The sequence below is a fragment of the Megascapheus bottae genome, unplaced genomic scaffold (assembly GCF_031878675.1).
Source record: "Megascapheus bottae isolate mThoBot1 unplaced genomic scaffold, mThoBot2.hap1 HAP1_SCAFFOLD_40, whole genome shotgun sequence".
Classification (NCBI taxonomy): domain Eukaryota; kingdom Metazoa; phylum Chordata; class Mammalia; order Rodentia; family Geomyidae; genus Megascapheus; species Megascapheus bottae.
The window spans coordinates 6,506,605-6,518,387 of record NW_028327715.1 but is presented as its reverse complement, the minus strand read 5'-3'; the positions used below and the strand labels follow the sequence as shown (position 1 = coordinate 6,518,387).

Below are 11,783 nucleotides of genomic sequence, written 5' to 3'. Positions count from 1 at the left end.
GAGTTTTGTAAAAAAAGAAAATCGGTCATTTGAATTCTCTGGAATTTCAGCAGCAAAAATGACATCACTTTAAACCTCAACATGATGGAACCACGTGGTCAATTAGAAAATGAAAAACTTAAAAAACAAACACTTTGGGCAACAAACAAAATTTTTCAGGTTACCAAGACCGACAAATCTTAAAACAGAATATGTGTAGACATCTTTGTGAGCTTTAAATACTTGAATATGTTTTTTTTCCAAATATACTTAATACTGTTAGGAAACTAAGCCATGAAGCTAGTAAAGAAAGAGCAGAAACATAATATCAACAAACCAGATCAACTCTACTGGAGACCTGAATGGCACACCATGGTAAACTAAGGAAAGGCATAGTGCAAAATGGCAGCTGAGCTACTTGGAGCCTAAACAGGGCCTTGGTCAGGAGGCAAAGAGTCTCCTGAGTTCATGGTATAGGTCTAGAAAGGTTCACTAACCTATTATCTACATCCCTGCCCCGCCTCTTGGAATTCAGGCACACCTGGGAGATAGGTCTCCCACTCCAAGAGTTTTTGTTTTGTTTTGTTTTGTTTTTAATTTTCCACATTGCCAAAATGGTGCCTGTTAAACCCAATTTTATACAAAATAAGATTTAGTCAACAAGCAGAATTTAAAAGAATCTCCATGCCTAAATATGCTGTGCTAATAGGAACAGAAAACCTTTCCTTTGTCTCTTCTGTGGCAGGTGTGAATCTCCAGGACCTGTAGAGAGAAGCCTGAATGGCTCGCCTTGCAAGGAAAGGCACAAGCAGAGAGGCAGGCCAGGGAGAAGGGCAGGGGAGGGGAGGGCTGTACACAGACAACTTTTCCACTCACAACTCAAAACCACTCTTCACTAAAGCATGACTGCCTAAGGTGGGGTCAGGGAATATGTGGACAGAGCTGAAGCAGCTTGTAGTGCTAGAAAGTAGGAAAGTGTGAAATTGGGCCAGAGTTCAAGCATTAGAGAACTTGAGAGGCCCTGAGCCCAACTTTAATAAAAGAGGGGAGGAAAGCAGGTAGGGAAGGGAAAAGAAGAGAAGAGAAAAGGAGAGGAGAAGAGAGGCTAGGGGAGGGGAGGGGAAGGGAGGAGTGGGGAAGTGAGGGGAGGAGAGCAGAGAGGAGGGGAGGGGAGGGGAAGGGAGGGGAGAGGAGGGGAGAGGAGGGGAGGGGAAGAAAAAGGAAGGAAACTATGGGCTTAGCAAAGGAACATAAGCACAAACTGAAAGATGTTTTAATGTTTCTAGCTGGAATGAGTTAAGCAACAAAATAAAGCTATATCAATTTGTACTACATCCATAATGACAAAAGTAAGCAACTAGATGAATAAATGTTCCCTGTTGGTTTATTGTAATTCAGTACCCCAGATGGATTCTAAGAGAGATAAATAAAGGGCTTAAGTAGAAACCCAAATGCAGTGTGGACTGTAATTAAAAGTGACTCCTCACTACTGGCTTGTTGGTTGTGACAAATCTGCTGTGGTAATGCAACAGGAGAGAGTGGGTATAGGGAATCCCATATTCTTACTATATTTTCAACTTCTTACAACTCTAGAATTATTTTTAATGTCTAAATAGTTAAAACATATCCTGATGTATTCTAGATATAGATATATTGATATATAGATGGTCTGTTATTTTTAACAGGTGCACAGTATTCCATAATGTACACAACTATATCAAATCTGATTCAAACATTCTGCCATATGTTCATTTAAAATTATCATCTTTGTGCAACTACTGCACATGTCCAGAAAAGGCCTAAATTCACATGTGTGCACACAGGCAAAAATATATATCAAAATTGTGCATAAAACCTAAGGCTTGCAAAGCTCTGGTAGAGAAAACTGGAGTTGGGAATCCACAATTTTGAAAATATTAAGATCTTGTAGATCTTAGTACTATCTACAATATTTATTTTTCTTTTCAGAAGTCATTCAAGTTAATGAGAAATATATCTTTCTCCTCTTGTAAATTCCCCCTGGTTCTAGATTCTTAGTCTGCGGGGGTTAATGTTAATCAATTTTTACTATCTTTATGTTGCTATATAAAGGAGTTTCCATTCAACAGAGCAGTTTATGAATACAGCTTCTTGATCGATGTCATCTCTTTTAACATTCTCATTCCCTCTGAGTCTGTGGGGTCTTTTTTAGTGCAATGAAATGCTCATAAGTTCAAATGAGTATATTACAAAGGTGCATAAAATATGCACAAATGTCATCATTTACATACAACTATTATATGCGCTTAAAACACATACATTATGATTAGGTTTGTAACTATTATGTACTAATATAGTTGTCACCGATGTGCTTGTGAGGATTACGGAGTAGGCAGATGAAAAGAGGAAGGGTAGGCGAATGCAGTCATAATATTCAGTGTATATATGTGAAAATGAACTAGAAAAAATTGAGGGGATGGGTGGGGTTGGGGAGAGATGGGGAGAATGATAGATGGAGTGATACAGATCGAAATGCATTGTGCTCACAAGTTGACATGCTGACTTGAAATCTCTTTGTACAAGTAAAGATAATTTTTTAATTATGCAAAGAAAACTACACAAAGAGACACAAAAGTTAATATATACTACTAAGAAACTTGCTTGCAGTCTAAAATAATTTTACATAAGACATTTCCAAATCACTTCTCAGAATTCTAGTTTGAGGACCGGGAGTTTGGCCTTGTGGTAGCGTGCTTGCATGTACAAAGCCCTGGGTCCAATTCCTCACAGAAAAAGCTGGAAATAGTGCTGTAGCTCAAGTGGTACAGTACTAGCCTTGAGAAAACTCAAGGACAGTGCCCAGGCCCTGAGTTCAATCCCCAACACTGGGGAAAAAAAAAGAATTCTAGTTTGAAGTGTCATGAGCCTTTCTAAAGCTTTAGTCATATCATACACCTAACCCTCACCATTTGTTATGTATGGCCAACTGTGGTGCCCTATACCTATAATCCCAGCACATGGGAGCCACAGACTCACAAATCTCAAGTTCAAGGCCAGCCTCAGCAACATAGTGAGTTTGAAACAAACTGGAAAAACAAAAGTTGCATTTTACTTGTTTTCCAAATGAGAAATTTGAAGTATAAAATAGTGGAGTGTCTAATTCAAGGTCACATGGAAACCATTCTTCCCACTCCCATTCTTCCCACTACACTTAAGCCTCGGATATTTTCAAGTTTATTGGGAGAACCATCCTAAAGTAAATCAATGGAAGATACTTGTTTATAAATCAAACTATTAAATAGAGAATATATGCCACCTGAATCCTCCTCATTTTTTTAACTTTTAAAATGGAATACATGTTTCCATTTTACTTTGGAGGCTAAAACCTGGAGTACCATGGTTCAAAGCCAGCTCAAGCAGAAAAAATGATTCTCTGTCTCCAAAAGAACCACTAAAAAGCAAGGATGGAGGCTCGACTTAAATAGCAGAGCACAGCTGAATAAGCAAGCTGAGTGAGAGCTGGTGGGTCCAGAGTTCCAAACACAGTAACTGACCAAAGGAAAAACAAAGTAAACTTGAGTGTGTGCACTAGAAGTATGACAACACCAGAACTTTTCCCCGACTTTGCAAAGCTGAGCATCAAGCAACAAGTCTCTTGTGTGTCTTCCAAGTCTGCTTTTCCTTACTGCCTATATCCCAGCACTCAGATTTCCTAAGACACATCCACCTCTCCCGCACTGCCCTTCCATTTCTTTCTTCTTCTGGTTACCCAGAACTCGCCTATGGGTCATCCTGATAATCCTACTTACTGGGAAGGCTGAGATCTATGGATCAAGATTTAAACCAGCTCTGGTGGGACAATCCATGAAATTTTTATCTCTAGTATACCACCAAAAAAGCTGAAAGTTGAGTTGTGGTAGAATACTAGCCTTAAGCAAAAAGATCTCCAGGATATCACCAAGTCCCTCCAAGCCCCAGGACTGGAAAACTAAAAAAAGTAAAAAGATGTTATCTTTGTATAGTACTTTATAATAACAGGAAGGAGCCTATTTCCTGGTGGCAGGACAAGATTAAGCATTTACCTTAGACTTTAATCAACCTAATGCTTTTAGATAGCCAATGCTCACTTCAGAGGGCCAGGGTGAAAAGGGCTCTGAGCACTCAAGGAGAAAAGGTGTCTCATTTTGCACTCTTGAGGATAGTTACCCTTAAAAAAAATAAAGTTACAAATGTTGGCAGGGTTTGCAAGGGTGTGCAGATATTGGAAACTAGTTTTTCTGATAGGACGTAAACAGGTAGAGCCACTATGGAAAACAGTATGGTGATTCCTCAAAAAGTAAAATTATAATCACGGTATAAGTCAGCAAATCCTGGTTAAAAGAATTGAAAGCAAAATATTGGGGAGATATTTGTACATGTGTATTCCCAGGACCATTATTCCTGAGTAAAAGTAGAAGTGCTATGTTGAGCACTGCATTGCACATCTGTAGTTTTGCTATTTGTGGGCCGAAATAGGAGGATCACATGCCCAAGGCTGGCTGAAGCAACATGGTGAGACCCTGTATTAAAAAAATTTATATCAATGATATCATAACAATGATTTAACTAAACAGATACCAGTACATGGCATATGCATGCAACTGAATAATATTCAGCCTTAAACAAAGGGAAATTCTGATACTTGCTGTGACATAGATGAACTATGACCTCAGCTAGCTACCAAGACACCAATACTGTAAGATCCCACTTATGTAAGGTATGGTTTGTAAGATACCCAGCTGAGTTCATAGAGACCCATTAGTACAAGGATGGTTTACAGGGATGGGGAGATTGGGTTGGGAAATGTTTAAGCAAGGGGTTGCAGTTTCAGTGTTGCAAAACTGAAAAAGTTCTGGATATTGGAATACTGAACATACCACTGAACTACACAGTTAAAATGATTAAAGTGGTCCATTTCAATGTTACACATATTTTACTACAGTTAAAATTACCTGTAAGTGTGGGTTGATTTCAGTATTGCACATGTCTTATAAATGGCCTGGGATCCTGTGGAGAGGCCAGGCAAATGTAGTCTGGGCCAAAGCTAGAAACAGGGGGAGGCAGTGTAAATCTGCCAACGCATATAAGAAGAAACAAATGTCTTGCCATTTCATCATTGCTTCTGCTGTCAACCATCATGACTGTTTCAGAGGAGGGAAATGGCAAAGGAAGAGCGCAGTGGAGTGGAGGTGTCTTTAGAGGTCCACAAGTTCCCAAAGCTCAGAAATTGAGCTTGTGAGCATCTGTCCTAGGGGGAGGATAATCAGAGATAGGAAGCCAATTATCAAAGATTCTCACATAAACTATCCATAAAACTGGACCCCACGGGACCAGGAGTTTGGCCTAGTGGTAGAGTGCTTGCCTAGCATGCACAAAGACCCAGGTTCAATTCCTTGGCACCACATACATAGAAAAGCCAGAAGTGGTGCTGTGGCTCAACTGGTAGAGCTCTAGCCTTGAGAAAGCCCAAGGACAGTGATCAGACCCTGAGTTCAAGCTCCAGGGCTGGTAAAAACACCCCTCCCCCCCCAAAAAAAAACACCTGGACCTCAGATCAAACAGATGAAATGAATATTACAAAAGCAGAAACAAAGATGTATTTTTTGTTTCCAAATAAGCAACATACAGATTATTTTCAGTTTTGTCATTATACACTCCTGAGGCAAAAAGAGCCCCTCCCTTTTTTTCTTAAATTTGTGCTGGTCCTAGAGATTGAACTCAGGGCTTGGGCATGCTCCCTGAGTTTTGTTTTTTGCTCAAAGCCAGCACTCTACCACTTGAGCCACAGCTCCACTTCCAGATTTTTTCTGGTTAATTGCAGGTAAGAGTCTCACACACTTTCCTGCCAAGGCTGCCTTTGAACCCTAATCCTCAGAGTTCAGCCACCTGACTAGCTAGGATTACAAGCATGGGTCACCATTGCCTAGCTTCCAAGAGACATTTTTATAAAGAGATTCAGATAGTTATTCAAAGACTTTGGTGATTGGAGAAGGGTTTTCATTACAGATATAAGAAACATACTCACTACCTGACTTATGTAACTTTAACGCCTCTGTATATCATCTTTATAATAACAATAAAAAATAAATTTAAAAAAATTACAGGTACAGTTGTCCCTCTGGAGGCGCAGAAGGATAGTTCCAGGAGGCAGTGTGAATATGAATATATGGATACTCAAGTTCCTGTTATAAAAATGACCTGATGTTTGCATGTAATGTCCCACTTGAAATCATCCCTAGATTATTTCTTATAACTAATAGGAGATAGATGGTTCATAGATAAATGTTAGCCTGTCTTATGTAGGTATTTATTATAGAATACAAGTTTGTACATGTTCAGTAGAGACACAGTTTTGTCTGAAAATTTTATATTGGTTGGATCCATGAGTGTGGATTCATAAATAAGAAGGCTGACTCCATTTTTATTAAAACAGTTTGAATGCCAGACTTGTACCACTGTAAACATTTTAGCAATCATGTGGATATTGTCAACATAGAATAAGGTTTGTTAATACACAGTGAAAACCATTTTCCATCTATCTCCAGCCTTTGAGTCTTTTCCCCTGCTCAGGCTCATGGGATGAAAAAAAAAACACCAATCCCTCAACATTTCTCATTTCTCCCCTCTCATCTACTCATCTACTAACTGCCCCAGATCACACTTTCTTCCTGACAACATGTTCCTGTGCCCCCCCTTCCACATTCACTGGGAAAATACCTCCTGGCTCTCCTTCTCCCCTCAGGCTAGCCATCACATCATGTGGTCAACAGGCCGTGGGAGGGAGTTTGTAAGGGTTGACATGAGAATCACTGTTCTTTCTAAATGCAACACACCCTAGAAAGTAAATAACAAAGTAAACCTAACAGTTATATACTGAAGGGACCTCGAATTGTAACAACACAAACAATATGAGAGTCCAAGTATAAATTCCTCTGCTTAAATACAGATTCTTTCTACAGTATATAGTCTCTTGAGAGAGAGAGACAGAGAGAGACAGAAGCAAAGATGCAGAAACAGAGATACAAAGAGAAACACAGAGAGAGTAATCTTTGTAGAGGACAATTCTACAGCTTCTTGACATGTTTCTTAGGTCCACATCTTGTAGTACAAAATGTAGGTTCTTCAATGTTTGTATAGAAATGTTAAAACCAGTTCAGAAGGTATAGAGTTCAATTTACAAGCAACAATGAAAAATCTTTGTGAAATGTGTTTATTTAGCATGTGTGTGTGTGTGTGTGTGTTTCTATGTATATATACTTGTTATAAAGTTTAAACTCAGGGCTCCTCCTTCTCCTTAACTTTTATTGCTTAAACTGGCAGTCTACCACTTGAGCCACAGCACCACTTTCAACTTTTTGGTGGTTAATTGGAGATGAAAAAAAAAAAGTCTCACAGACTTTTCTGCCCAGACTGGCTTTAAACCTTGATCCTCAGCTCTCTGCCTCCAAAGTAGGCAGGAATATAAGCAAATAAATTTCTAAATTCATCACATTTTACAAATTTACACATTTTATACACCAATCATATTTTATACAGTTCTCTACTATGTAATTAGAAATAGTCTACTAGCATTAAAAAGAAATCCTTTCAAAGTTTAACAAATCTCATAAACTCATCTTTCAAAATGATGAGGGACAAAGCTTTGGGGAAAAAATCAATTTTCCCATAAATAAAATTTAACAGCAATATATCATAGAAATTTTACCATATAATATTTGCCTTTTGTGGTTCATTTGTAGAACTATGTCCAACTTCAATATTTGCCCCATAATATCAACACTAGCTGAACAGCTAATGCTAAGTCCAGCCAGAAACAAAATATTTGTTCATTTAGTTGGACTTGGTAACATGTTACCACATACTTGGCACTTTCATAATGGAGCTGGTGGTGAACAAAATATAAATTTCTTTATTTAAAAAAAAACTAGTAGAAGCTAATTTTGTGAAGTTTTTATGCTAGTACTGAGCCTTGAACTCAGGGCCTGAGTGCTGTCCCTTGGCTTTTCTTCTCAAGGCAGGAACTCTCACTCGAGCCACTTCCTGCTCTTTGACCATTAGTTAATTGGAGAGTTTCACCGGCTTTCCTGCTCAGGCTTACATTGAATTGTGATTGTCCAATCTCAGCCTGCTGAGTAGCTAGGATTATAGGCATGAGCCTCCGGTGCTGAATTTCTGAATCACTATAGAGCTCATTTGGTTAGTGTGGATGTTAATGTTGGATATATGTTTACATGTGACAAGGATGTATATATTATATACATATTGCAAATATCTGTATATAGTTATAGATTGGGGCTATCATGAATCATAGAGTTTGTAGCAGCTTTCAGGCCTTCTCTTTATTTGCTCACAGGTTGTTTGGTATCAAGTCAGTGATCCAAACAGACTGCTCCAGCACGTGGAAGATCATAGTGAACCCTGACCTGTCCTGGTATCACCATGCCAACCCCATCCTGCTGCTGGTGATGTACTACACGCTGGCCACACTGATCCGCATCTGGCTACAGGAACCCCTTGTAAGGCCCAAACACTCTCTGTGATCTTGTCTGCAAAGTAACCTTAAATCTCTGGGTAAAGAGTTGCATCCCTCTAGCCCACTGACTAGTCAATACTCTAGTCCCTCCTGATGCGCACGTTCTGGTGGTGGTATCATAATTCTGCCAAGGAAAGCTACACTCTGGTAGCTCATGCTTCTAATTCTTTTTTGTTTTGCCAATCCTGGGCCTTGAACTCAGGGCCTGAGCACTGTCCTTGGGTTTTCTCAAGGCTAGGGCTCTACCACTTGAGCCACAGCACCACTTCTGGCTTTTTTCTATGTATGTGGCACCGAGGAATTGAACCCGGGTCTTCGTGCATGCTAGGCAAGCACTCTACCACTAGGCCAAACTCCTGGCCCTCATGCTTCTAATTCTAATCCTAGCAACTCAGGAGACTGAGATATGAGGATCATGGTTCGAATCCACCCTGGGCAGAAAGAACATGTGAGATTCTTGTCTCCCATTAAGCTACAAAAAGCCAGAAGTCAAACTGTGGCTCAAGTGGCAGAGTGCCAGCCTTGAACTAAAAAGAAAAAAAAAAAGCTAAAGGACGGAGCCCAGGCCCTGAGTTCACACACACACACACACACACACAGCAATCAATACACAAAGTTGCAAAGCGGACTGAGTGTGAAAGAGCAGATTTCTTTCACCCCTGTGTGCACTATGAGTGGTGGATGGTGAGCAGGAGAGTAGGTTCATTTGGACTGAGCCCTTGGTACGCTCCAAGTGTCGTGTTGTTTATATACATTATCTCAGTATGCTAAATTCCTCTGAAATGTATTAGGTTTGTTTTACAAACAAGGAAAGAAAGGTGTGACAGGTATTTTCTAAAATCTCACACTAAATGATACAAACCAGCTTATAGCCTAATTTGACAGCAAAACTTAGTCTTGAGAGACCGTGCAACCTCTATTACTACAATGATTGGAGTTTCCAAATCTTGTCCAGAGCTCTCATCCCCTGAGGACCCTGTAGTGCAAGGCCAGCTTTGGGGGTGCCTTGCCTAGCTGTGAGGCAGAGGGGTAAGGAAGCTCCCTGCCTACAGTATTGGCAACAAGGACTTGGGGTTTTTGAGGGGAAACTTCTCCTCTTTCGGTAGTAAACAGCTCAGTCTTCTATTCCTTCTCCTAAATGACTGTGAGGAGCTCAGAGGTGCATCAATGGCATGTAAAGGGAGAAAGTTGATACTACAGAGAGGACTGTGCTTTTCCCCCATCAACTGCCAGGGTGCTACTCACATCAGTACTTGGCTGAATCCAATCTCTCCTTGGGTATCATTTCCAGCCTGGATTCATTTCCTACTTTTACTTGGCTTCACACCGTATGCTGTACCAGATCCACAAATCCAGTCTTCAGTCAGGGGCCTTGCTGTGTCTCATGATAATATAGGTGTTAAAATAGCATGACCTCAACAGACAAGGCCTGCAGTTGTTAAATTGGCACATCCTACAAGAGAAAAGCATGTCCCAACCCAGGCTTGGCAGTGTGCCACTAGAAACAGGGATGTGCTTTCCCTCTCCGTGTTATTTCTCCTAGTGCATGAACAGGCATGCAGGGCAAAGGCGACTAGCAAGGATAGATTACATCCTTGATGATGGGTCATCTCCCTTGAGGCCACCATAGAGAGCATTTAATAGCAGCAAGGTCACCTTGGATTGCCATGTGCTCGAATTCTCATAAAATATCCTATTCTTGGTAAAAAAAAATGTTTTTAACATTTTCATTATGTTTGCTTCCTCCACAAACATACCAACGAACGTAGATACTGATGTGTATCTATAGACTAATATGTACACAGAATTGACACACACGATTGAATTACTTCTAAATAATGTTTTATACATGGCAGAAACCAAGGAAGTAAGGAATAGTTCTCGGAGTCTTTGGCTCTCTCTGGGCATCAGATAAAGCAGTAGTTTGGTGAGATCCTTTTGCTCCCTCCAGGTCTGTGTGATAGCCTGGTATCCCAGACCTGGGGTTTCCAGGAAACAAGGGCAAGCAGAGAGAACCAGGAAAGCAATCTGGGCTGCAGTCACACTGGCCACAGCTTTGTTACAAGCAGAGACCTCTAGCTGTCCATGAAACACAGACATCACATCAGCATCAGTATTTCAGTTCATCTGTATTCTAAGTAGACTGGAAGTAGGACTTTTTTGCTGAGGTAATGTGAAAATAGAAGAGGCTGATTACATCCTGATCCCAGATACCTTAGTACATTCAATGAAAAAAATACAGGCCACCGAATGTGAGTGGTTCAGGCGAAAGTCTAGGGAACACTGCTAGGCACTGATGTCTCACTCCTGTGTCCTAGCTACTTAGGAGGTTCTGGTCAAAGGATCTGATTTTTCTGCCAATCCAAGAAGAAAGATTAGAGCGACTTTTATTTCCAGTTAACTGGCAAAAAGCTGGAAGTGGAAGTAGTACTCACGCACTAGTGCTCAACCGGCCAAGGACTTGAGGTCAAGCCTCAGTAGCAAGACAGACAGACAGACAGACAGACAGACAGACAGACACACACACACACACACACACACACCCCACATAAAATGTTTTTAAACTAAATGATTTGTGTAATTATTTTCTAGTTCTGTTTAGAATGTACTGAGAGACACTACAAATATTTAACATAAGTCATATGCTATCATATATGGGTCTATCTCAAGTACTGGACAATATGTAATAAAAAAAACCCCACACTCGTGGTATCCCCTGCTGCCTGCTCACAGATGAGCTTTGGGAGGCAGAGCTGTTCTTGTGGTTCTGTGTTTCAGGTACAGGTTGACAAGACAAAGGAAGAGGACCAAGCCCTGGCTTGCAGCTCTAATCAGAATACAGCAGAAAGGAGGCGGGGCCTGTGGTATGCAGCCCATTATCCAACTGATGAGAGAAAAGTAAGCCCAGGAGCCACGTACTCCATCAATAGTTTCTGCTGCTATGTTGGTATTTTACTGTTGAGTATGCGCTTTGTCAAGCTGCTGACGTGTCCCTGCTGTTAACATGAGGGCGCAGTTTGATTTACACAGCTAGGTGTCACAATATAGGAATGACTTGTCCAATGAAATCCTGAACAAATGTGATTCTGTATGGTCTTGCTTCAACTGAAGCCTCTTAGTCCTTAAATTAATCTTCTTAATATATCTACATCTCATATTTGAAGTAAACCATACTTAAACAAGCAAAACAAGAGTGGATGAGTCACACTTCTAATCCTAGTTACTTAGCAGGCCGAGATCCAGAGGATTTCTT

At 40.4% G+C, this 11,783-nt stretch overlaps 1 pseudogene; it reads left to right on the top strand.

Moving 5' to 3' along the window:
- Positions 1-5,134: 5,134 nt before the first annotated feature.
- LOC150039449 (piezo-type mechanosensitive ion channel component 2-like) overlaps positions 5,135-11,783 on the top strand; it is a 118,253-nt pseudogene continuing 111,604 nt past the window's right edge.